This window comes from Ambystoma mexicanum, chromosome 2q (genome assembly GCF_040938575.1).
Source record: "Ambystoma mexicanum isolate Mex_15411 chromosome 2q, UKY_AmexF1_1, whole genome shotgun sequence".
Classification (NCBI taxonomy): Eukaryota; Metazoa; Chordata; class Amphibia; order Caudata; family Ambystomatidae; genus Ambystoma; species Ambystoma mexicanum.
Window position 1 is genome coordinate 457,935,754 of NC_090924.1, and position 27,264 is coordinate 457,963,017.

The 27,264-nt window shown below is 48.4% G+C and overlaps 1 protein-coding gene across 8 annotated transcripts in view; it reads right to left on the bottom strand.

Annotated features, from left to right (window-relative positions):
• LOC138569515 (uncharacterized) overlaps window positions 1-27,264 on the bottom strand; it is a 485,233-nt gene that overhangs the window by 363,297 nt on the left and 94,672 nt on the right. Inside the window, exon 1 of one of the 8 annotated variants that reach the window (XM_069647565.1) lies at window positions 6,935-7,772. The exons of 5 other annotated variants lie outside the window; for them this stretch is intronic. The gene's annotated coding sequence lies outside the window, so the exon portion shown is untranslated. Of the gene's footprint in view, window positions 1-646; window positions 804-6,934; window positions 7,773-27,264 lie in introns of those variants that run through there. 2 more of the 8 variants (XM_069647560.1, XM_069647559.1) reach the window with 2 other exon arrangements.

The following is a 27,264-nucleotide window of genomic DNA, read 5'->3' on the forward strand; positions in this document are numbered from 1 at the left end:
GTATACATGGTCTACAAAGTAATTAAATGTTATTTAAATTGCAATTATTTAATAAGGTTGGAGAGGTAGTGAGCGAGCGGGTTGGGGTGCATTCTGGTGTTTGTCCCTGTAAAAGTCTAGAATCTGTCCTGCACATGCAAGCAAAAATCCCGATTGCTGACATTGGAAGACGTAATTGTAATTGGTTATTTATAACGCGCTTAATACCCAGAGGTTTGTAAGCACGGACCCGGGGATCGAGCCTGCATGTCTTCACGTCATCTTGCATCCAAGGCGAGCACCTTCCCCCTGAGCTATCCTCCCGAGAAGCAGACGCTAGCGCGTTTGAGGTTACTGAACTGACAACGGAATCACGCTTCGATGTGCGTACAACACCTTTTTTTGCAAGCCCAAGAAGCGTGAGTGTACTGTGTACGGCCCTCGCATGCTGGGCCGGGGTATTTGGAGTTGCGCTGTGCTAAAGCCGCAGCCAGGGCTCAAGTCCAGGATACAGGCGGGTGGACCCCCGCTTTGCCTCGGAAACTTGATACAGATAAAACTGCGAGCAAAAGCAATAACTCTCGATGAGCGCAACCGAGAGCCCCTTACCTTGGTTCTTAGAAAACAAACACTGCGGCCTTGCTAGTGAAGTGAACACAGTACACACCTGCTTCGCCATGTCCCACGAGGGACGAGCGTCCCATTTGAATGGTGACATTGTCCAGAGCTGAAAACGACAGGACGTGCATCATCTTCCTTTGGCCCGTATGGTTGATATTCACCCAGCTCTACTGGGATGAATAGGGGCGCCGAAAGCATCGCAGGCACCGGATTACAGCACGAGATAAGCGTTAAAGCCAGTCACATGCTTAAGTGAAGGCGCATGAAAGCCGAGTGGGAGGAGCTACCGTGATTCCAGAAAGAGAAGATCCCCGAGTACCAACAGTCCAACACACGCATTACAAATAGAAGTTCAGAAAATGCTGACCCACCAGTTACAGAAAACAAAAACTACAGGGTTCCGGGGATTGAAACGAGTTAAAATGTATTCACTCCCCACCCCTTAATCCCAGATCAAACCCAATTCCACCTAGCGTGTGTGAATACAAATTCTATTTCAAGACAGGAGGCTTCATATTATGCATTACCTGGGCACTTGTCCAAACAGCGTCACTCTTTCCATTCCCTACCCTTACCTACCCTTACTCCGGAAAAAGGGCAGATAGTGACATGTGTTCCTTTGGTGGCATAAAAGGCCGCAGGTTTATTATAACAATACTAAAAACTGCATGTTTGTCATCACAGCAAAACAAAACTTGGTAAAATTGTTCTCCAGGTGTGGCCAGCAGCCGACTGCTCCATCTCAACATTGCTTCCCTCATTTTCCAACCAGTTCACTCTAGGCCAAAGCTCCCCCAACCGTTATTGTCTGCGCCCCACCTGCCCATGAAGGTGATCCTGGGCTGGAGGAGTGCCGTTCTTGGCGGAGGGAGCCGAGCCCTCTAAGATATCTCGAGCGCCCTTGCCGTTAGGCCTCAGAGGAGCGCTGATTGCGAGGAGCGAAAACCCCTCCCGCTTTCCCACGGCTCGTTTGTAGTGCCTACAGTGTCACAGGCCGACAAAACACTGCCCCACCGCTCTGCGACTGCAACGGTGAAGACTTTTCGGTCCCTTTGCTGTAGCTTTCCCTATGTAGGATGGGTATATGGGATGGGTGGGAGGAAAACGGCTCCCGGACTCCTTCCAGCGTCGATGCAGTGAAATTAAGAAGCTGCCTGCTGGCTGAGCCCACTTATATTGTCTGGCTCGTGCCCCTTCCCTTGGTTTGTCCTTTCGCAGGCTTTCGTTCCCGTTTTGCGGGCATCCTGCACCCTTTCTTCTTTGCCGGCTGCCGGCCCGTTTGCGAGTTTTCGCCCACCTCCTCCCCCTTATACAGGGGAAAGGAAGGAGGACGCTGCCCCGTTATCTGGGTGCCTCCTTAAGGTCCCCTCGTCGTCACCTCCATAACCTGGCCACATGTCCATAAATATAGCAACAGCGTCACTCTTTCCATTCGCTACACTTACCTCCCCTTACTCTGGAAAAAAAGGCAGGTAGAGACATTTGTTCCTTTGTTGGCATAAACGGCTGCAGGTTTATGATCCCAACATTACGAAAAACATGTTTGTCATCACAGAAAAACAAAACTTTGTAAAATTGTTCTTCAGGTGCAGCGACCAGCCGGCTGCTCCATCTTTCAACATTGCTTCCCCCATTTTCCAAACCAGTCCACTCTAGGCCAAAGCTCCCCCAACCATTATTGTCTGCACCCCAACTGCCCTTGCAGGTGATCTTGGGCTGGAGGAGTGCCGTTCTTGGCAGGGGAAGCCGAGCCCTCTTAGATACCTCCAGCGCCCTTGCCGCTAGGCCTCAGAGGAACATTGATCGCAATAGGAGCGAAAACCCCTCCCGCTTTCCCACGGCTTGTTTGTAGTACATAGTGTCACTGGCTGCTAAAACACTGTCACGCCACTGAGGGGTCCACGCCCCTCCGTGGTCCCCCCCCCATCCATGGCTCATAGCTACAGCAACCTTGTGAACAAGTTCCAGAAAATAAAATCCATGCCCGCCATAGACTGGTGCACTCCATCATTCTCATAATACTCTGGAGACTTTAGGTTAATCAAACCATGCCTGACCGGGGTGAAACATCTGCCCCTGAAAAACTTGGCCATTGCCCCTTTCAACTTCCTTCTTGATTTTTCCACGGCTGAATGACATTCAGCTCCTTTCCACTTTTGCCTAGGTATAACCACAGACCACACGATCTCAGTGTCTCCTAACCGGGAAGCCAATTTCTGTAGGGTGCCCATCATTTCCCTTATTAGTGCCCCTCTACCCAGGCTTGTGAGGTTGTTTCCACTCAGATGAATCATTAGCACATCGTGCCTGGGATGTTTACTCAACAGCCTTTGCACATGCCCTTCCAGCTGTTCACATTTCATCTCTGGCACCCCGTGCCACCAGACCCGATGCTCACTTGTAGTCATCCTGTCCCTCTCTGGGGTCCATTTATCCCTGACCCTTGTCACGAACGAATGACCGACCCCCCAAACAAACCGCTTCCTCCTTGCGGCTGCTGTTTTTTGAGGAGAGATGAGAAGGTGGCACAATAGCATCACATTTTGTCCAGTCTTATATAGCTCTTAAAACAGCTAGACTTCCATCCCCCTAACCCCATGATTGATTCTGGCCTCATGCCCAGCACTGCTGCTAATGTGGCAGCTCCAATTCTGAACGAGTGGTCCAGAAAACCCCCTCTGTTACTCCCATGTCCTTTTGCGCCATATCCATCAATCTCTTGAACTGATACGGGTACTGATACTGATACGGATACTTGAATGGGGTCATCCTCTCGTTTGCCTCTGGTCTGGTCTCCCGAAACCCTGCCAACTATAAACAAGAGAGTCAGCTGCTACATTCCTTACCCCGGTATGTGTCTCATTCTTACTTCAGAGTTTAAAGTGTGCAAGCTCTTTGCAAGCTCCTTAAGCAACCTCAATACCCTTAGTTGCTGGATGGGTCTTGGTTTATGATCTGAACTACTGCTAGGCTATCTGACCAAAATCACACGAAAACTCCCTCTGTTACTTCCATGTCCTTTTGCGCCTTATCTATCACGCTCTTGAACTGATACCTGCCCAGGACGCCCCATCCCTGTGAAAAAAGAGAGGCGCACCAGCTCCTGCAGGCCGCCTTATTTTCTGGTATGCAGCCAGACCCACTACTGGACAGCATGGGCTTTCCGTAATGTCCTAGAATGAGATTGTTCTCCCCTTCCCTTTCTGATCCCTTTTAGACCTTGATATATCTGTGCCTGATCCCTTGCCATCATGCCATCCTTCAGTCTTAGAAACTCAGTACCCCGGCCCTTCTTATTCTCAGGAACCAACTTGCTGACGAGAAACAACCCAAAGAAGGTCGAGGTGAAAGCCGCCGTGAAAAATACAACCTCCCATTCGTTTTGGCACGTCTTTGGCAGTATTCCCATCAACCTGTGGAGTTTCAAAATATCTATTGGGCACCTGGATTGACTTTCTTCTCCGTGCATTTAGCCCAACCCTTCATAGTCATTGTGATATAATGTTACTTAGTGGGGCCAGGCTTCCCTCCCAGTTTGTGGTAGTGGGCTATTGCTGCTAGGTGGTAAGCTACCCAAACTCTGGTTTTCTGGTTCTGCCAGCCCCACCCGATAAAGGCGAGCAAAGGGGATCCCCCCCAATGCTCCTCCAGGAAACCTTCCTTGAAAGTCAGAAACCGCTCCCAACATGCTTTGTATCGCCTTCCTGTGCATGGCGCCAATGCTGTGCTGATCAGTGTGCTCAAACTTTCCCAATCATGCCCCACCATTGGCCCTTGAAGGGGGTCATCCTCTCGTTTGCCTTTGGTCTGGTCTCCCGAAACCTTGCCAACTATAAACGAGAGAGTCAGCTGCTACATTCCTTGCCCCGTTATGTGTCTCGCTCTTACTTCAGAGTTTAAAGAGAGCAAGCTCTTTGCAAGCTCCCTGAGCAACCTCAATACCCTTAGTTGCTCGATGTGCCTTGGTTTATGATCTGAACTACTGCTAGGTTATCTGACCACATAATCACCCTTTATTGGCCAATGACGTCTCCCATAGCCGAAATGCCACCACAATGGGAAACAACTCCAGCAGTGCGAGGTCTCGGGTTACGCCCTCTTCATGCCATGGATGCGGGCCATGCATTCCCACACCATTCATTCCCCAGTATTGCACCAAACCCGCGAGCGCCTATAAAAAGCATCATACTTTCACTACTGGCCCACTGATCCCTCCATGGTAGTACCACATTAAACCTATCCAGGAAACCGTCCCACATCTTCAAATCCTCCTTTACTTCCTCACCCAGACAGACGTGTTGGGATGCATGTTGCAGCCCCACTGTCTTTAGCTCAGTGCTCCTGGCGAACACGCTGCCCGCTGGGATCACCCTACCAGCAGAGTTCAATTTCCCTGCCAACGACTGTAGCTCCCTCAATGTGACCTTGCTCCTGCCTTTCAATCCTTTGATAGTGTCCTTTAGGTTCTTCCCTTTGTCTATTGGCAGCCTTGTTACTCCTTCCTCTGAATCAATCTCAATTCCCAAGAATGTTAGCCTTGAGAGCGGGCCAACTGTCTCTCCCTTTGCTAGGGGAACCCCCCAGCTCATGTTTCAATGCCTTGATCTTGTCCATTAAAGTGCCACATTCATCTGTCCCTTTCCTGCCGACAAACGGAAAGTCATCCAAATAATACATCACTTTGCCGTTCATGACACTCTGTTTTAGTGCGTATTCCAAAAACGTGCTACATTTTCAAATTATGCACAGGAAATTGAGCAAACAATGGGCAAGCATTTGTCATGACCTTGAAGCCAAGCAAACAATAGCTTCCTTTGTTGATTGGTAATATTCTGAAGGCAGATTCAATGTCTACCTTCCCCATTAGTGCCCCTCTCCCCATGTCCTTCACCAGCTCCACTGGATCCTCAAAGGAGGCGTAATTCACCCAACAGTTTTCCTCTGTGATGCCATCGTTCACCGATTGCCCCTCTAGGAAGGATAGGTGTTGGATGAGTCGAAACTGCCCTTCCTCTTTCTTGGGCACCAATCCCAAGGCTGATACCTTAAAGTTTTCCAAGTTGGGGTGGCGAAAGGACCGGCCACCCATTCTAGACTAACTTCTTTTGCAATTTTCTGTTTCACTAACTCGATCTTTTTTAGCACAGACTTCAGGATGTCAGCCTCCATGTTGCCTACTGAACCGATGTAAGGGATTACAAACCCCCACCTCCTAAAACCCTCCCAAATTAGCTTTGCATCTGCACTGTTGTGGTAGGAGTTTAGTAATGGCAACAATTCGGCAAGGAGTATGGGTGTAGGTAGAGAGGTGTCAATTTCGCTTTGTATTCTTTTTGTTTTGCGTTAGCGCTCCTCCCCCTCCCCCGATCCTCCCAATCACATGACATCATGCTATGACTCCCTGAACATTTAGTGCATGCACGTTTGAATTTACACCTTTTCCCGAAAGGGCAATAGCCTTGCTCAAATTTCTAGCATGTTGCATGCTCCCCCTGTTGATAGCTGGATCTATTATCCCAAGAGGAGAGCCCACAAAAGAATCCCCTCCTCCTGTCCCCATATGTCAATTACTCTTTCATATAATAAGGCTTCTCAACCTGTGCCCTTTCCCCCCACTTCTTTTGCTGCTACCAGCTTTTCAATGAAACCTGTAACATCCACTTCTTCCCATGACATAGCCGGCCAAATCTTAATTTTTCTTTAAATGGAAACCTTTGTCATATCTTAACCATGCATCACACCCATAAGTTAAGTAAGCGGTATGAATGTACTGTTCATACATCCATAGCGCACCCGCATTCGCAGTGAATTTTTCTACCATAATGGATGCCAGCATTCTGAAACCTGCCAACCAATTGTGAATGGTTTCCGCCTTCACCCTCTCCCTGCCTTTCTTCTCCTTTTCCTTCTTTGAAATTTGGCGCACGTTAAGACACATTTTCTCCAAATCAAGCAAGGTGAAAATATCAATAAATTCCTTTTGCCAAACCCTTAACTTGTACAACATAGGGCTATGCCACACTAACGCATTTCCCTTTGCCCGCACTGGTGCAAACCCTGGCATCCCTCTCCCATAATTGGTATAACTCCCAGGCATCTTCCCTTGCCCCTGGCCGCTGGCCGCCATTGTGGTCACTTGCTGTAGCTGCAAGACTACCCCCACCGTCAATACACCACGTGCGCTACCCGCTTACCCCAGTGTACCAGCCCCAAAATACCCTTCTGGCCCATTAACCACACCTCTCTGAGCATCCCCCTGCTTGGCTAAAAGCATTGACATTCCTACAAAGCATTTGCCCATTGCCCCATGCTTGTAAGCACTGCATCACTATACCTTTACTTGCTCCAAGGATGCAGGTCCCTCTGGTGCCTCCGTTGCCGTGATGGTTGCATGCATGCTGTGTCCACTGAAGCTCGCCCTTGGAACCTTTATGAGAGGGTCTGCCGGGGTGGCAACAGGCCCCTGCTTCTTCCCTCTGCCTCTATCTCCCCCGCTGTTTTCCCAGCTTCTCTTCTTTTCTTGGTGAGTTCCGTTTGCTGCCTAATTGCCTTTGCTTTTGTAGTTCATGTCCTCCTCCTCTTGGCCCCTCAGGTCCTCTTCTCCCATTGCAATCAGCTCCTGCATAGCCAGTTCCTCTGTAGAGGCAGGAAATAACTATGGGGACTGCGACCTGTCCCTTGAAGGTCCAGCTACTTCACCTTCGAGCTCCGTTGCAATTTTTTGCAACCCATTGGCCCGTGTTTGGCTGCTGCCATCATTGCCATTTGCAGAAATTGTTCGAGGCCTTTTTCTGCACTGCTCCCTCCTGGTGTGCCAACCCCTTCTTTCGTAATCTTTTGCTTGTGCTGAAGGTCTCTGCGAACTGTGCAACATGACTCACTTGCCACCAGCGTGATCTGAACACGCAGCCTCCTGATCTGGAGTCAGGCATGCTAACGTTGCTCCACATGGTCCTCCGGCTGCTTTATTAATTACCGCCGTGGCACGGTTACTACTCAGGCCTTGCCATTATGCTTTAATGGTCCCAAAGCAATTGCTGCCAGGGCTGGTCAGCTGTTCTGCTCCTCAGCGAAGCCGCAGCCCCTCGTTGGAGCCCTGTTCCGGGTCTCCTCTGGCAGCGGCCTTCACAGCACACACACTGCCCGCTCTAACTCTCTCTGATCCTCACTCACCCGAGTGTGTGTAGGCCGATGGTCCCCCAGGCAGCGGCACACGCACTGCCTTTCTCCACTTTCCTCACAATTCTGTACTGCACAGCGTCTTCCGGGGCAGTGGCACACGCACTGCTCAAACTGCTTTTGAATTCCTCCTGCCCGGTCGGCTTCAGGAATTCGTCATGTGCTGGTCTGTTTTGTCGTGGGTTCCGCTCCTCATAGACGCGCACCATGAAGAGTTTACTCGAAACCTCTGGTGCTGATCCTGCTCGACGCCGGCACTTGCAAAATGCTGCATTGCTGCAGTGACCTTCTAGCTGATAGGCACAAACAACAGCTCCCGGACTCTTTCCAGCGTTGGTGCAGTGAAATTAAGAAGCTGCCTGCTGGCTGAGCCCACTTATATTGCCTGGCTCACCCCTTGCCTTGGTTTGCCCTTTTGCGGGCTTTCGTTCCCGTTTCGCAGGCATCCCCGCCCCTTTCTTCTTCAGGGGCTTTCGCACGCCCCCTCCCCCTTATCCAGGGGGAAGGAGGACGCAGCCCGGTTATATGGGTGCCTCCTTAAGGTCCCCTCGTCGACACCTCCATTATCATGGTTACTACTAACACCACAGCAGCAAAGAAAATAAACTTCTACAGGCAAAAACAAGTCTTGTTGTAACAAACTTCATGTATTAACATGAGTCTATGAGGAAGACTCCAATCAAAGACGGTGGACAGGTCATGCCCCAGCAGCAACCAAAAGGCAGGCAGCCCCCGCCATATACGTCCCTTCCTTAATGACGTACTCTTCTTTGCTGCCGTGCCATGAGTTAAGTCACCTCGTTTCAGTTTGGTGTGCAACTCTGTTTAGTAGCTATTGGGGGTTTGTGTTCTGTATTATTACAGTTACTTTATTTCTCCTTGAACTGTGTAGAGACTTGGTGTCACAATTTCGTGGTGGGATAAAAGACAGCACTCACTGAATGTTTCAAAACATAGGTTCAACAAACTGCAAACATTTTTGTCCATGCCACACTTTCTGCATTAAGAGAACCACAGTCCGCAAACAAGTGAGTGCCTTTCTCCTTACTGCAGGGGTAACTGCCCCTAGATAAAACAGTCTTTTCCCCTTATGTTATGGTCTCTCCACCGTTCTGCCCAAAGTTCTGACACTTTATCTTGTTCTTGACTCTCTACACCACTTTCCCTGCAGTCTTAATTGGAGAATTCCCTTGGGCAATTCTGGTAATGTCTTTCAGGATCGGTACTAAACGCTCTCCCATGTTACTTCAGGTGGCTTTTGCTACGTCATATCGTACCCTGACTTCTAGATTTAATTCTTTTCACTCTGTTAACGCACCTCTTTTCTTGACATAGGTGCTTATTTCACTCAGGTATTGAACGTCAGTTTCACTCTCTCTTTCTCTCTCTCCAGCTTGGCCGAAGGAAATTCGCCTTGTCAGTTACACACTCTGTATTCCACACGCTGGTGGCTGCTGCGATCGATGACTCACCTCCACCAGCTGACTGAGCCATGGCAAACAAGGGGAAAGACACGCCCCTTCAGCTGCTCCTCTATGGCAGCAGCTGAAGGAATGATTACTGACAGCGCCCCTCTTCACCGTGGACACAGAGCGAGTCAGGAAGACGAGACGTGTAGTCTTTTCTTTTACTACGTAGCAGGCTTCTTCTCAATTTTTACGAACGCACACTTAGCACAACAGCCTTCAGTCTCTTTCAGAAATTGCAGCCCAACGCGGTTGATTAAACATCCAGAACTGGTTCAACTTAACCGAAAAATTCCTCCGTATAGGGATTCAGTAATTAGTATGCCCACTTGTAACTGACGATCTGCTCCAACCCAGGTGTTCCCTGTCAACAAACAGACCAGTATTAGAAAAAATCACCTTCACAGCTGGTAGTACATTTCCTACTCGTTGGATGACCTGTCCATCTAAACCCTAAGGACCACCTCCTTGTATTCACCCTTTTACCCTTTCATTGCCGTGATGCCTGATGTTGCAAGGCAACTCCTCGTGGCACAGTCTCTTAGGTTCAACCCTTTCACCGCCCCCCGCCCCACTCCTGAGCCCTTACGTTCAGGAAGGGCATGAGCACGTGATAAGAAGTCTGCTTGGGCCATCAAACGACCAGGGTGATGAATGGTTTGGAAGGAGTAAGGCTGTAGAGAAAGAAATCATCTTAAAATTCTGGGGTTAGTATCCTAGTTCCTGGATACCCAAACCAATGGGATGTGATCTGTTACTAAGGTGAAATGTCTTCCCAGTAGGTAGTACCCAAGAGCTTCCCCCACCCATTTTATCGCTAGGCATTCCTTTTCGATGGTCACGTCACCCATTTCATGTGGAAGTCGTTTCCGGGTGATAATTAGGATGGTCTCTCCGTTTCCCCTTGACTTTGGTATAAAACTGCTCCAAGACCAGTCCCAGTTGCATCCGTATGCAGGAAGAAAGGTGCATCCTAATCAGGACATTGTAGTATGGCTTGATCGGTAAGAGCGAATTAAAGACTTCTTCCGTCTTTTCATTTTTGCCACTCCCTTTTGGAGGGGGCAGTTGATCTTAGGAGATCGGTTATAGGGGCTGCAATAGTCGAGAAATGTAGAATGAACAGACAATAGTATCCTACAAATCCAAGAAAGGCTCGGACTTGTCAGGTGTTAGCTGGGAACTGTAACTGTTGTATCGCCTCCATCTTCTCTAGTTGAAGTCTGATGGTCCCTTGACCAACAAAATACCCAAGGTATTTTGTATGGAAATTTGCCAGGTGGGTTTTCTTCGGATTGATGTGTAAACCTGCTTGTTGTAAGGTCTTGAGAATGCCAACCAGATGTTTCAGATTATCCGGCCAAGTGTGACTATAAACCATGATATCATCCAGATAGGCCCCCACGTAGTGTTCATGACTTTTGATCAGTGAGTTAATCAGTCTTTGGAAAGCGGCGGGTTCCCCGTGAAGACCAAAAGGGAGTACAGTGAATTAATAGAGGCCTGGGGGTGATGCAAAGGCCGTCTTCTCCTTGTCGGAGGATGGAGAGGTATTTTCCAATACCCTTTTGGGAGATTGATGGTAGTAAGAAATTTAGCTTTTCCAAGTTTGTCCAGGAGGTCTTCAATCCGGGGCATTGGGTATGCGTCAAACTTGGATACTTAACTTTCAGAGGTCCATACAACCATGAACATCCCTCCGGTTTAGACACTAGCACCATGGGAGAGCACCAGTCACTATGAGAGGGTTCTAACACTCCTAATCAAACCATCTCTTGAACTTCCTGATTGATGGTCTGAATCCTAGCTTCAGGGATTCCATAAGGGCATAATCTGACCGTGGTTCCTCGGGTCGTATTTATATGATGGTAAGCTAGCGTGGTCCTCCCCGGAATGGTTGAGAACACATCTGTATACCTGTCAACTAAAGATGATAGTTCTAACTTTTGAGCTGTGTTCAACTCTTTATTTATGTTCAGGGTTTCTTTTCCCAGGTTTCCCCAGGTTTGAGGTTTGGGGAAGATGTTCAGTTGTATTTCTTCAGTATTAATCATTGCGACGTGGGAGCAGGCTCTATCCATTTTTTTAATAGGTTAACATGGTAAGTTTGCAAAGGCACTTTCCTGTCCGGTTGGCGAATCCTGTAAGTTACTGGTCCTAGAACTTCCTCTACAGTGTAAGGACCTCTCCACGCCACTCACATCTTGTTCTCAGTGGTTGTTAGAAGCACTAAGACTTGGTCACCCACCTGAAAACTTTGAATCCGGGTGTGTTGATTGTAATATTGTTCCCATCTTCCTTGGGCTTGTAGTAGATTATTTCGGGCCACAGATTGTAGCTTCTCTACTCTTTCCTTCAACTGGGAAGCATATTCGATAAGGGTAATCTCTTGTATCGGCTGTTCCTCCCATCCCTCCTTTAATATGTCTAACGGGGTTCGAACTGGCCTGCCAAAGAGAAGTTTGAATGGCGCAAACTCAGTCGATGACTGTGGTGCGTTACGTAGCATCATCAACATCCAGGATAGCAGCCTATCCCAGTTCCTCTCTCCCGGAGTGGTTGTTTTCCAGAACATTTGCTTGATAGTTTGGTTGTATCTCTCGACCAATCCGGCCGTTTGTGGGTGATAAACGGCGGTTTTAAGTTGCTCGATATGACAGGTCTCAAATACCTGTTTAAGTATTGAAGACATGAAATTAGTGCCTCGATCGGTCACAATTTCTCTGGGAATACCCACTCCGGCTATGAGAGGAACTAACACATCACAGATTTGCTGAGCGTTGGTGGATTTCAAAGGGAATGCCTCGGGGTATCGGGTCGCGTAATCCACTATCACCAGTAGATATTTGTGTCCACAACTAGTGAGATCTAGCGGTCCAACTATGTCCATTCCGATACAGTGAAATGGCTCGAGTATTAGAGGCATGGGATGCAAGGGACCTTTCGTGATGTTGGCTTTATTCTTTTTCCGACACTCCCCACAATGCTGACAGAACCTGGCTACTTGGCCATACATCCCAGGCCAAAAGAATCTTGTCAATATCTTTTGGGTAGTTTTCTCAGTTCCCAAGTGACCTTCTCCTACTTGTAAGTGAGCCACTTCCAGTACAGGCCTATAATATTTACTGGGTACCAAAAGCTGCCGGACTGTTTCACCATCCAGGGCCTTGCATAATTCTGTAATATAAGCCATGGTCTTTGATGAAATAGGGAGCCTTCCCGCTTTGTTTTTCCCCCCAACTGATGCACATGCATGTTTCAACACAGGGTCCAACTCCTGAGCCATTCGGAAACTATCTCCCTGTTCGTCTAATTTCCAATCTACTGTGATTGGGTACATATTTTGTTCACCCCATTCCCGCTTGACCTTTCGTCTATCTGCCCGGCTTTTCCTCCCTTTGATGGGCGGTGTGGCAATTTCTTGGTCATGAAAGGGAGTGCTTTCCAACCAGTTCTTCTCTATGTTTTTCATCAGGTGGGGAAGATTGGGTACATCTGATCCGACCAGGAGTGGTTCCAGCAACACAGGCATCACGTCAGCCCTTACATCTATTCGTTCCCCTGCTATCTTTATCCCCTCAGTTGGGTATCTTTTCACGTCAACATGCACAAAAGGTATGGAAATGCTTCTACTCGACTCAGGCACTTCACCTACCAGATCAGAGCTGACTGCTGTTTGTAGACTTCCGGAGTCAATCATTGCTCGCGTCTGGCGACCCTACACCTCTGCGTCGCAGGTGTAAACACAGGCAGATTTCGTGAGTTGAGCTGCTTCTGGAACGTCACCCTCTTTAGGAACCTCGAAGGTTCCGACATCCATTGGTTCTGTTTTGTTTCGTTTGGGGCAGAGTTGTACTAAATGGCCCCACTCCCCACATTTAAAACACTGTGGCCCTCTGGAACCCATGCTGGGTGGTCTAGCCACTGAAGGACCTTCACTGATAGGCCGGGATCTGGTACTTTCCCAATCTGTTCGTCGAATCATAGAGTTTGGCTATCTTTGGATAGTTGCAGGTCTGATTGCCAAGGTTGAGGGACCATTGATGATTTTGGATGGGCCAGTAGAAGTTACCATTCTGCTTTAACCAGCCTTTTGATATGCAGACGCAATATTAACAGCTTCCATTAAACTAGGGCGATGGTTTTGTTTAACCCAGCGTTGTATCGGTAGCAGAAGTGCTTATACAAACTGCTCGAGCACAATCTTTTCAGCCATTTCTTGGGTCGTGGTAGTGACCGTCTTCAGCCTCTTATCCCCCAGCTCCTTTACTCTGTAGTACAGTTGTTGTGGAGTCTCATCATTTTGCAATTTGGATTCCCTAAACGTGCTCCTGTAAACCTCTTCATCGTGTCCGAGTCTCTCGAGCACCACTCTTTTCATATCTACATAGTTGGTGTCTCCTGTTGGATTGTCAGCTTGATAGGCACTGAGTATCTCCCCCGTCATCAGGGGAGCAATGTAATTGCCCCATCTATCTGCTGGCCACTGTGCATTTCTTGCCACCCACTCAAAATTTACAAAAAAGTGTGCTGGATCTTCGCCAGTCGTATACTTCTGAAGAACAGAAGCAGGTACCTGCGAATGCCTCCTTAAATTAGTTGCATCAATTAACTGGGCTTGCTGAACCTGTAAGGCCTGCTGAAACGCCTGGCGGTCTGCTTGAGCCTGTTGGCTCTGTAATTGTAGGGCCTGTTGCAGTTGATGTTGACCCTCACTTAGTGTTTTAATTAATGCCTCCATGGTGTTCTGTCTTATCCCACCTCTGCCACCAAATGTCACAATTTCGTGGTGGGATAAAAGACAGCACTCACTGAATGTTTCAAAACATAGGTTTTAGTCTCTTATAACTTCAACAAACTGCAAAATTCTTTGTCCATGCCACGCTTTCTCAATTAGGAGAACCACAGTCCGCAAACAAGTGAGTGCCTTTCTCCTTACTGCAGGGGTAACTGCCCCTAGATAAAACAGTCTTTTCCCCTTATGTTATGGTCTCTCCACCTTTCTGCCCAAAGTTCTGACACCTTTTATCTTGTTCTTGACTCTCTAGACTACTTTCCCCACAGCCTTAATTGCAGAATTCCCTTGGGCAATTTTGGTAATGTCTTTCAGGATCGGTACTAAACGTTCTCCCTCATTACCTCAGGTGGCTTTTGCTACATCAGATAGTATACTGACTTCTAGCTTTAATTGTTTTCATTCTGTTAACGCACCCCTTTTCTTGACATAGGTGCTTATTTCACTTGGGTATTGAACGTCTGTTTAACTCTCTCTTTCTCTCTCCAGCTTCGCCGTAGGAAACTCGCCTTGTCAGTTACACGCTCCGTATTCCACATGCCGGCCGCTGCTGCGATCAATGACTCACCACCAGCTGACTGAGCCGCGGCAACCAAGGGGAAAGACACGCCCCTTCAGCTGCTCCTCTCCCGCGATGGCTGAAGGAATGATTTCTGACAGCGCCCCTCTTCACCGTGGACACAGTCGCTTAGCCTTTTCTTTTACTACGTAGCAGGCTTCTTCTCAATTTTACGAAGGCGCTCTTAGCGCAATGGCCTTCAGTCTCTTTCAGAAATCGCAGCCCAACGCGGTTGATTAAACATCCAGAACTGGTTCAACTTAACCGAAAAATTCCTCCGTATAGGGATTCAGTAATTAGTATGCCCACTCGTAACTGATGTCCTCCAACACAGCTTTTCCCTGTCAACGAACACACCAGTATTGGAAAAAAGCACCTTCACAGCTGGTAGTACATTTCCTACTCGTTGGATGACCTGTCCATCTAACCCCTAAGGACCACCTCCTTGTATTCACCCTTTTACCCTTTCATTGTCGTGATGCCTGATGTTGCTAGACAACTCCTCGTGGCACAGTCCCTTAGATTCAACCCTTTAACACTTGGTCTGTTAGGGAAAGTTTGTTTCAGTAATTTTCCCTAACCGCCGCCTCTGGCAGCAGCATCTCGTATCTGCAAGTGTTTTGCTTCTCGCTTTAGGAAGCTGGCAGGAGGCTGGCCTCTCGCACGCCATACCGACACTCTTAATCTTTGTGGCCTCATGAGACTGTCGTGGGCCTCCTGCAGCCACCTCCCACATCCAGCCTCAACTTTCCGGGACATGCTCCCTAGTAGGGATCGTTCCCGCAAACCGTAACGCCGGCTAAGCTTTTCTGGCTTTGCTGCCGTTTTCTCCAGTGCCCCTCCTCCAGTGCCTCAGCTCCACAGCAATCACACTGTGTAGGGGTGCGGGTGCCCTACCAGGAGAACACAAGTTAGTGCTATTATTAGAACAATACTTCAGCAATTCTACATTTTATTTATCAAAAAAATTAGGTTGGCATCAAATTGGTCAATTGTGCCGCTTTTTATCCTGTATATTTTTGGAGTTGGGTATCCTGGTGCTTCAATGCTAATGGCAGCCGCTAAAAGGGCAGAGGGCCCTTCTTCAGCTGTTCGAAGCACCCAGGTTAAGCCTGCCAAGAAAAGTGAAAGGTCTGGGGTTTTGGCCATAGATAACATCCCTCTCAGGGGGGTCAGAGTAGGTGTCCCTTTCAGCCCCTGCTTTAGTAACCAGTCATTCCGGATACTATGGACTCTGCTAGTTTATTTTATGCTAGCATCAGCCTTTGATAGGATTATTAATAGGATAGTGGATCTTCAACCCAATTCGAACCCAGAGTCCGCATTTCCCTCTCAAGTGCCTCGCAAGTGCACAGCTAACTCCAAACATTTGGAGACGCAGGATGTTTAGGACCCTTGTACCCCTGTCCAGAGAATTTACCCTAGGAGGCCACTAAAGCACAAACTGGTGGATAAGGGTCTTTCCCACAGCCTTCCATATTGGGCAAGCCAGTCGGGGGGTGGGGAGGGTGTCAGGTTCCTGTGAACCCGTCCATGTCAACTTCCTCTCACAATACCTCTGAGAACTCTGACTCCCTGCCCAAGGAGCGTAAACAGAAAGATCCATCCGAGGGTACGGATGGCCCGCTGCTAGATAGTGGTCTGCTTTTCTTCAATCCTTCCCTCTTTCACTGCCTTCCTTAGGTATTGCGTCAGAAGGCCCCTACCATGGTAGGAGGACAGGAATAAACTCAGCTCAGAGTGCCCCAGGCCGGTCCTTCCCGATAAGGTGGTCCGTACCCCAGAAATTGACAAGTCCATAGCTTCCTTTTTGTCTCAAAAAAGGGAATGACCCCAAGAAAGGGGTACATAAGGCCTTAAAGGGGTGTTAAGATAGGGTAGTGGATATCCTGGGTCTCCTTACTCTTGACTTTCGAGATGGCACAGGAGGCCGCCCACTCCAATTCCCCGCTGGATGTGCATGCCCTGCAGGTTGGGTGCAATGGGCTATTTCCCTGCTCGGCAAAGCCAATGCCTGCATTTCCAGGGAACGGTGGAAGGCGCTTCTCATGAGGATTGACTCCAAGTTATCAGATCTGACGGAGGGAAAGGCAGTTCCCAAAGCTCAAGGGAACCTCTTAAGAGAGAGAGTTATAAAGGTTTTGTTGGTTAATGTCCACACCTTCACGGACTTGGCCAAAGCACAGCTCAATATCCAAACAGTCTTTCTCACTAAGATTTTCGACAGGGCCGGAAGAGGAAGAGCATGCTCTTCTGGCTGCCCCTCCAAGGGCTCGTCCCGTCCCAAACAATATGCCACCAGGGGTACGCACAACTCTTCCTCTGCTAGAGGGGCCCAAGCTGCATTCTTTCCCCAATAAATGGAGAGGACGTGCCGGCAGAGGGTTTGGTAGAGCAAGCACAGTGACAGGTAATGCCACATGTTTTAAATGTTTCTTCCCGCAGAGATTTTGAGGGGGGGGGGGGGGAGGAGTTATCTTCCGCAATGGGAGGCTCTCACATCAGACCATTGGGTTCTCCAAACAACAAGCAGTGTTCACATAGAATTCTACTCTCCCCCAGGACAATTGGCCTGTACAGTTCCCCTCTCTTTCGACAGGGACAAGCAGGGGGCAGTGGTTCCCGCCCCCTTCAAAGCATATCAATTCATGAGTACGATATTTCTTGTCCCAAAGCCTGAGGAGGGGTTTCGGCCAGACATAAACCCAAGAGTTCTCAACTCCTTTGTCGTTTACCACCACTTGAAGATGGAGGGCATCTCGGGGGTACACTGCTCCCTGCAGACTGGATGGTCAAGATAGACCTCAAGGACGCGAACATGGTAGTTCCGATAGGTCCTCCCCACCAGGGGTTTCTCAGGTTCCAGTGGAAGGCTCGCATTTGGCAGTTTGCCCCTCTCTCCTGTTCGGTATCTCCTCAGCCCCTTTGTGCTTCATCAAGATAATGCGTCGATCATGGCCCATCTCAGATCCAGGGGGATAAGAATTTTCATTTATCTAGACGGCATGCTCCTTATGGCTCAGAGATTTCAAGCAATTCAGTCACATCTAGCGATTACAGTCTCTCCGCTGCAAAGGATGGTGTTTGTCATAAATGCAAAGAAGTCAATTTTCCAGCCTGCGCAATGTATCCAATTTCTGGGCTTCAGTATAGATTCCAAGCAGTGCATCCTCCCGCTTCCAGACAGCAAGCGGTCCAAGATCCAGAAAGAGATCCACTGTCTCCTAGCAAAAGGGAGAGTTTCCCTCAGACAATTAGCCAGAATAGTGGGTATGCCATCAGTGTCCATTGAAGCCATCTATCCAGCCTCGCTTTACTACAGAGCCTTGCAGCGTCTCAAAGCCAGGCATCTTCGCAATAATCTATCATACTCCCAGCTAGTAGACCTGTATCCCAAGGCCAAAATGGACCTACTTTGGAGGGTCAAACACAGATGCTAGAAATGGCAGAGGGATTTATGGTCTGTTTTTGTAAGTCATTCTGGAGTCGGATGCCAGCAAGGGAGGCTGGGGGGCCAGGGTAAGACAAGTGTTCCTGTGGGCAAAAGTGGTCGGATCAGGAGAGGTCTCTGCATATCAACTCTCAGAGTTCATAGCTGGGATCCTTTGCAGTTAAAAGTCTTCTGAAGGATCAGGGGAACTGCGGTGTCCTCCTCTGGATGGACAACGTATCAGAAATTCTTTATATCAACCATCTGGGAGGTACTCGTTCCAAGGCGCTGGCAGCTCTTGCGCAAGATTTTGGCACTTTTGTGTAGACCGAAACATTCTTTTGAAGGCGGAATATCTTTCAGGGACCAGCAATGCAGTGGCAGAATGGAATTCAAGACATCTTCATGAAAAGAAGGGACTGGATGTAGGACAGAAATATCTTTGCCTCGATCCTCGCCCTCTCGCGTCTGATCCAGATAGATCGCTTTGTTTCCAGACTCATTTGTCAGGTGCCTCGCTTTTACAGTTGGAGGCTGGATCCCAGCACTCTGACAACAGATGTGTTCCTTCAGAATTGGTCGGGGGTGACGGCTTATGCCTTTCCTCCTTCTGCTATGATAGCAAGTGTCCTAGTACAAGATTACAGGCAGTCTGCAACTTTGATAATAGTAACACCCTTTTGGGCCGATCAGGTGTTGTTTCCCTGCTCTTGGAGTTAGCACTGGATTTTCCCTGGCTTCTCCCTCTTTATCCCTGCATCAGAGACCGGGCGGGTCTCCCTCACAATCTGGTCCTTTGGGGGTATCTTTCCCTTATGGCCTGGAAGATTTCAGCTCTGCCTGGCGCTTCCAAGGACTTTCGCAGGACGCTTTGTGTATCATCAAAGACTTGTGGGAAACCTCCACCAAGTTGGGTTACTCCTCAGCACGGAGCCGCTGGCTGGGCTGGTGCGTGGCTCAACACATCAATCCCATTTCTGCCCCTCCTGTAGAGGTCCTTAATTTCTTAGTTGAATTGTTTAAGGAATGCACGGCCTACAGCACAACCAATGGGCTCAGCCATTTATGCTGGACATAAGTTGGTGAAGGGGAACCCGTTAGATACATTTTAGTGCGTAAAGCTCACAAATCCATTTGCATCAAGGTCCCACCTATGTCTAGATATTCAGTCTTGTGGGATGTTAACGTAGTGTTAAGGTTGTTTCAGTCTGGGCCCCGACAATGAGAGGTAATCTCTACAACAGCTCTTTTCCAAGCTTGCTATGTTGTTGTGCCTCATTTCTATTAAGAGGGTTTCAGATATCAGGGCGTTGGGTGTGCATAATAAGATGTATTCCAATAAGAGGGTAATGTTCTTTGTTTCTAGGAGAACTAAATGTATGATCTCCTCAGTTTCATATCCCTCTTTTCCGGGTTCCTCTCATCTGCTCGTTTCTTACCGTAAGCCCCATAAACATGTGTCCCCAGCCCCCTTAGCAAGGTGGATAAGGTGGGTCATTAGAGAGGCCGGTATCGATACCTCTTTGTTTGGGGCGCATTCAGAAAAGGGCACCATGGCCTCTAAGGCAGTTTTCCTGGGGGAAAGTTTGCAACACATTTTGAAAGAAGCTGATTGGTCCAAAAAGTTTACAATCAAGACCTTTTATCATAAGTGTATTGAGCATGTTACTACTGACGTTAGACAAGGGCTTTAAACTTGCATAATGTGAAGCCACCTGCCTTGAAACAGAACGTGAGAGGGGGTTTAGGTTCTATTAACAAAGGGTGGGTGCGAGGGATAATACCAGCCTCTGCGGCTTTTTCTGTTTTCCTGCAGCTTCTGGGCGAGGTGCGTTCCAGTCAAGAGGTCAGGGAGTTTCGAGGGCTACTATCGGGCAAGCTGGCCTTGATTTTGTGTTTCTGGTTCAGTTCCTGTGTGGCTGTGTTTGGTCTTCAGGATGGCATGGGCTGTGAGGCAGCTGCAAAAGAGGATTTCATTGTTAAAGAAGTGACTTATATGGTAGGGGCTGCATGCATATTGGTTGCTGCTGGGGCATGACCTGTCCACCATCTTTGATTGGGCTCTTCCCCATGGACACATGTTAATAAATGGAATTTGTTAAAACAAAACTTTTTGCCTGTTGACATTTGTTTTCTTTGCTGCTGCGGTGTTGGTAGTAAATATGAATGCCTAATACGCAGCTCTGTGTCTTTAATAGAATCTAAACACCCCCCTCTCAAACTAGCTGTTAGGAAAGATTTCTTAATTGTAGGTAATTTTCCTTTCATGTGGCAACCCCTAAACTTTTTGCTGTTTTCACCTTGATCTAGACTTTGCCAGAGAAGTGCAGCCTTCTGCCGCACTCCTCTGGGCTTTCGCTCCATTGTTACGGGGAAACTGACATGCCCTTAAGACAGTCAGTACCGGGAAACGTCGTTTTCCGTAGTTCTTTTATCATGTTGCAGCTTTCGGGCAACATGACACAAGAGGGCACTGTAAGCTAAGTTACTGCTCTCTTGGGTCTCTAATCACTCTACAGGCCCTAGACACTCTTTGGATTGTTAACTAACGGTGCAAGTGAATCACAGACGGGACTGGTGGCAGCGATCGTTTCTTTGTGTTTTGAGCTCCTTTTGGCTGTTTAAGCGCGTTTTTCGCGCTTAGCCCAAAATGGTGGCCTGGCTTCCAAATTGGCCAGACCACGAGGCTCTTTGTCCTGCCCGCTGACCTTCCTTATTTGGGCATGTACTTTCCCGCGAAACACAGATGCTTTTGCGGGCTTCTACAGGCCTGGTGTGTGCCTCCAGGATGTGGGCTGGGATGGCTGGTCCCAATACACATCCTGGGTGCCAGAGAGTCTAGTGTGTCTTGAATGCCTGGAACCACCGTGGTCCGTGATAGGTCCAGGTATGGTGTGAGTGTTTTGTATGCAGATCTCCCATAGTGTCCTCTCCATTTTGGCGCAAAGGGAACTCTGGATAAGAGGAGGCTGGAAACACCACTACCAGGTCGATCTCCCGAGTTCTCACGAACGACGGATACAGGAGCCAAGTATCCTGCAACTACGAGGCTGAACCGAGGAATCGCTGGTGACCTGCTGAAGGACTGCTCCTCTGCAATGCGGTCGCTCTGTGAAACCATTCTGCCTCTGATCGAACGAGAAGGCCTGTACTGGTACTTCAACCCTTTGGAATAGTGGGAACAACTATTCTCGGCATCTTCATCATCTCCTGCACGCAAGCCTTCGGAAGCGTCTCTGGGCCATCCAGTGGACTGACCAGCCTACACAGGAGTCTTGCTCTGTAACTGCCGTCAGGTTGTGTTGTATTCCGAGTCCTTAGCACTCTCACACGATTCGTACACTTGGCATTCCCTGGTCTGAAGTGGGAAGTGTACCCTGGGCTGAAATACACACGGCCGCTCCGTTTCCCTGCTGTGGTAACAATCTCTGCGGGTTCACTGCGTTTGGGACATCCTCGACTAACTTCTGCTGCCGCTGAATCTACACGATGCCGAGATGTCCCCTGCTCGCATCTGAACCTGCCAGCACTGTAACTGACGCAGAGAAGCCTGGGTCTGCCTGCATTGGGGACCAGTGAGTAGCAACGCTAGGAACTGGTCGCCCTCCTGCATTAGCCCGTAGCTTTTCCTCGCTGTGTTAAACAGCACACATTTTTCGCACTCGCGCTCTGCTTCTGCCCGCAAGTGGAGGCCGCGCTTGAGTAGCGGAGATTTGTTCGCCCTCCTTTGTTCACCACTCTGAACTGCCTGACTTCCTTGAAGAGACTCCCCTTGGCCAATTGACACCAGCGTGTGCAGGTACTTTTGAGCACAAGGCTACACTCTTCCTAGGGAACGGACTTCCTTCTAGTTAGGTGGCCTCTGAAGGCGAACTGGGTCTAAATGATTACTTGCACTGCCTGTTTTCCTCCCCATCTAGGTGGTCTGCATATTTCGTGCTTCTAACTCTTTAGAACCATCAGTAATTGTATATATATTGTATTTGATGGTGATGTGTTGGTTTACTTGAGTTTTATCGTGATTCTTTGCTATGGTCAAGATTACAAAGGCCTTGTAATAAATGTGTCTATATTTTTAATATAACACCTGCTTGGAGTAATTTGTAAGCGTCCTTGCTCTGTGTGCTCATTGCAGGCTTTCAGTCGCCGTCACCCCTCTTGAGACCTAGCCTTGACCGCCGCGATCGCTACCTTGATTGGTGTGGCTTGTCCAGAGGTTACCCTGTTCCAAGAAACTAGGCTGGCCTTCTGAACCTCTGCCCCTCCAGGACAGAGTTCAGAAATCCATCTTAACACTAGTGAGGGGGATTATTTATTGGTGATCATTTTTGCTGACGAAAAATGGTGATGTTGATCTTTGCTGAAGCTTCGCTAAGGCACAAGGCACATCCCGGAACTGGAGATTGATGTTACCAGTGTTCTGGCTCAAATAGTACCAGAGTGGGGTACGATGGATAAGCAACCCAACTGAAGAAGGAAAATGGGTTTCACTTAGAAGATTGGTTGAACATACAGAGAACTGCGTACACTGACTGGTCTCAGCAATTTGAAAAGGTTTAACACCAAGATGGGGTCATGAGATTAGGGGCGTGGGCTACAAGGCTTTAGGGATGAGTTGCAGGTGGGGATAAAGTGTGCCCCACTCATGATTTTAATGCTCACACCGAATAAAACTCCCCAAACACATTTTGGCGATGATAAGAGCATGAACATAGTAGCAGTTCCTACATCTTTACATGTAAAGCTGTAACGCTCACCTGACTCCCACGGAGGCGCTGGCCTGGTTCGCGCTGCTGACCTCTTCTAAGGTGATGCGCAGGGTTCGGAAGATGGACTGGACCGGGCCCCCAAATCTGGCTTGTCTGGCTCGCAGAAGTATCCTTCTGTAGGCGAAAATAGGGGATTAACTGTCTGTGGGGTAATGCAATTGGCCTCCCACTTTCCCCTCTCACCCTCCTCGAAACCCTTCTGTGATTCCTCGTAGCGTCTCACCTTAGGGTCTGGAAGGACGAGCTCTCCATCCTGCTTCTGATGCAGGGGCGCGTTGGTATCCAGTTACTTCACTGGATTTTCGGATTGGTGAGAACCAAACTTGCTTGGCTTCCAGGTAAGTTTTTTTTGATAAGAGGTGCCCCTTGTGTCCATGCATTAATGTACTAATGCTAGTGTCTTTTTCCCCATAGGGGCCGGGGTACGGAATGCCGGGGAACAGGCACCGACCCGAGATGAGAGGTGAAATCCTTGTAGAAATCAGGTAAGTCTTTAATGAGCGTTTTTTGGTAATGTCTTTTCATTCGCTCATTAACGCTGATGTCTCTTTTTCCCCTTAGGGGCCGGGGTCCGGAAATGCCAGGATGCGGCGCGGACCCGAAATGAAGAGGGAATGAATCAACAGGTAAGTCTTAACATGGAGATTTAGCTTTCCTTATTCCCTTCTCTCTCTCAACTTTTGTTCTGGTCTTTTTCTCCCTAGGCGCTGGGGCGTGACTGCGAATCCGGATGATCGCTGCTGAACATGGAGGCGCCCTGTTAAGGTGAGTGGAATGCGGCGCTGCAGCGATCGACGCGATGAGCTTTTAAATAAAAGTCTTCCTTTTCAGGATTGTCGGCGAGATGTCTCCGGGAGGCGGATTTAGCAGGTAAGGACTTTTCCTTCTTCTGTTCTCTTCCTTTGCAGGTGATACAGGATGCTGGCAGGCGTGGCAGAAGTCAGGATGCAGGAGCAGACACGGTGAGCGTCCAGCTGCTAGATGCACAACAACGCGAAGCACGTGTGGCTGTTCGGGTGGGGTTTGAATAGCCTTGGAAGAAGTTCCAGGTATGTATCCTTCCCCGACCACGCCCGGATGGTAAATTAGTCCCACAGGGAAAGTAGTTCCTTTCAGGCCTCAAGGAGGCCGGGATCCTGCAGCATGGTCTGCATCAGGTAAGTGCACCCAAGCACTCCCATAATGAGCCTGGCGCCATAGGCGGCAGGACACTGTCCAAAGGGCCCCTATATGGGGTTGCTGGGTCCTTCCTTGGGGACTAGATGTCCGCTTTCGGGGACGCAGGGCTTGAACCGGCTCCCCGGGAGCGGGCATCATGACAAAAGCCTTTAGTTCTGGTGGTTAGAACAAGTGTCCTCTAGTAATCGCAGTCAGTGTCAAAGAAAGTTGGTAAGTGTGGAAGTCCTTCATTGCATGGCCTTTTCAGCCTGCTCTCCCTGAATCCCAGCCCACAGACAGACCACTGCTGAGACACTCAATCCAACCACTGGCACCAAACCACCAAGCACCCCCTAGGCATAGCGATGGGTGCTCCCACACACCAACAAAGTCAACTGCCAGGGAGTACTAGCCTATCCCACGTGTCTGGCCCGTGCCAGCCGTGCATCCCGGATGCCTGCACGCCATCCAATGGTGACCTCACTGGCCCCACACCAACCACTGGTGTGCCAGGCACCTAAAAGGGCAACCACTGGAGAGTGCTAACACCCAACTGCCCAGCCTGCGCCAAACAACGGCGCGTCCCAGAAGCCCACTCATACAATGGCAGCCTCATCAGCCCCACACAACCACTGGTGTGTCGGGCACCACCCATGAAAACACTGTGTGCTACCGTGCAGCGCGAGGTGAACTGCTGGAGAGTACTAGCAACGCTCACCCCCTCGACCATGCTAACCAACAGTGCGCCCCAGAAGCGCGCACACACACATCCAATGGCGACCTCATTGGACCCCATATCCACCAATGGTGTGCCAAGACACCCCCTTTGACTGGACCATGTGTGCTCCCGCGCCCATGAGTTGAACCGCCAGGGAACGTTCTAAGCAAAACCCGGCCAACACCTGTGCAAACCAACAGGGCGTCCTAGAAGCGAACAAGCCTTCTGATGGCGTCCTCTATGGCCCACACACTAAACACTGGTGTGCCAGGCACCACCTTGACACCCACGCATGTTGCCATGCAAGTATGTCAGCAACTGTCAAGTAGTGCTACTAAGGCAAACAGCCCAGACCTTCATTTAAAAACAGCTGTATAATCGGTGTGAACGGAACACTTGTACTGGAAAGAGAAACCACTCCTCCAACTTTCCCGGCTCTCTACTGCATTTCCCTTATAGTAGTTAACACCCTTAGCAAACCAGTAATCTGACATTGCGGTCCCTTCCCCCCTGAACTAAAGGGCTCTCCCGAGTGACTTTCCCGGTAGCTGGGCCCTCTAGAAAGATCCAGCCAGACATCCCAGCGCAATACGACCACCTCAGCATGCTCCTACAAAAAAAAATAAATAAAAAAAAAATAAAAAAAAAAAACACGTTCTGGTCATCAGAAAGAATCTACTATTAAAACGACATAACAGAGTTCCAGTGCCCCTCCCTATAACACCAGAGTGACCTTTCATAAAAAAGTAGCCAAACTAGAAAAGAATAAAGCACCATTTGTGAAACACAACACACAAATCTTTTGTGAAGCCCAACAAAGTGGCACCATGCAGAACAAGCCAGAGGCCATGTCACCCAGCAGGTACTTTTTCTCCCATTTTAAAAATGGCATTGTGAAACCTAGGCCTTTTCCCCCACTTTCAGGGCTCTCAATCTTAGGTGTGTTTTCTCCCGTTTTAAAAATTGCATTGTGAAAGTAGTGCAGTTCTGTGTCTTGCATCCTAGCAAAGCACTCATCTAACGAACTTCTCTACCACTAAGCGACTGTCATCTTGTCTTGTCTCGTCTGCTTGCTCCCTGCCCTGTGTCCTTCCCTAGTGTTCTCCGCTACCCTTTCCCACAAGCTTCCTACTCTATGGTGCTCTCCGTCTCTCCTATCTTTTCTAACTGCTTCTCTATCGTCTATCCTGCTCTCCTTACTAAATCTGGTAGGAAGAGGTTTAAAAAGGACATTGTGGTCTCCAACCCAGGCCTCCCTATCGCTGACACCTATACCAGTGCCTCTAGACAACTGGAGGGAAAACAGGTATATAAAGAAGAGGCACTTCAGCAGCAAACCTGTTACTACTTAAACAATAAACATAAAAGGCTCCTTTGCCTACACACGGTTTGGAATTCACAATACCCTGAATCATTAAAGGTATATCACACTGTCAAACCAGGTCAAACAATGTCAAATTGAAGTACATGGAAGATATAACCAGACTTCTATGGTAATTCATATTAAAATAATTACAGTTTAATTGGAAAAAGGGGGACAAGGAAAGAACTAATCATTAAAAACACACTTCTAAAAAAGGCATACAAAAGTGAACAGTGCATCAATAAAGTGCTAAGTGCTAATCACCGATAAACTGACAATGTGCAAGAATAATACAAATTGTATCTCTCCTAGATACTACAGTCACATAGATTGTTCAATCACATACATATTAAATTATTACAGGTTTAATCTGACCTTGAATTATTGAGTACATAAAAACCACATAACCTACATAAACAGAGAATGTTGATAAAAGGGTGGTCACATTTTTCTCTATTATTGGTACCTAGGTTCAAAAGTACCTATGGTGCATTCCTTTTAGAGTCCTTATACTCTCCTAGATACTTAAACGTAGTACCTATTGATACCCTACATGTTTCGTTCCTAAATTCTATGGAAATGTTGATAGGAACTTCTTCAGGGGAACTAGGGGGTTGGTGCCAAGGGGCACTCAAAACCCAGTACGTGGTGGAGGAGACAAGAGAAACTTGACACGTTGATGCTGGCGTTGCTGGGAACGGTCTTTGAAAGTAAAGTCCCAAAAGGGCAGTCGGCAAAGTAAAGTGAATATTCTTGCAGCTTTGTGTCGAGTACAAAGGGTAAATTCCAAGCCAAACCTAAGTTTAAAATACAGACCACATACTCGTTAATAGAGGGTCATTACATGGGTACATCATTCATCATTAGAAATAGTTCGATGTACATAGATGGGCTTACCGTCTCTTAATGGCGGTAGCGGAGCTTAAAGAGGCTGCAAATATTTTCAATAAGGCAGTCTCGTCGTTCCTAAGGGCATACAAGACACAAAGACACATAGCACTATAAGACCAACAGGTGTGCAGAAACGTTGATAATGTTCAATGGTGGAAAGAGTAAATCTACGAGAACACTTATGTGGCGAGCGGTTAAAGGATGTGTAATCTAGTCATCTTCTCTTCTGAAAAGAAGAGATGTACATAGAAGGCTGTCGCCCTGGGTGTGGTTGAAATCCTGAAAGAGGAGTAATGCCTAATTCAATAGTCAATAGTCTAAAGGGAGCCGTTACAA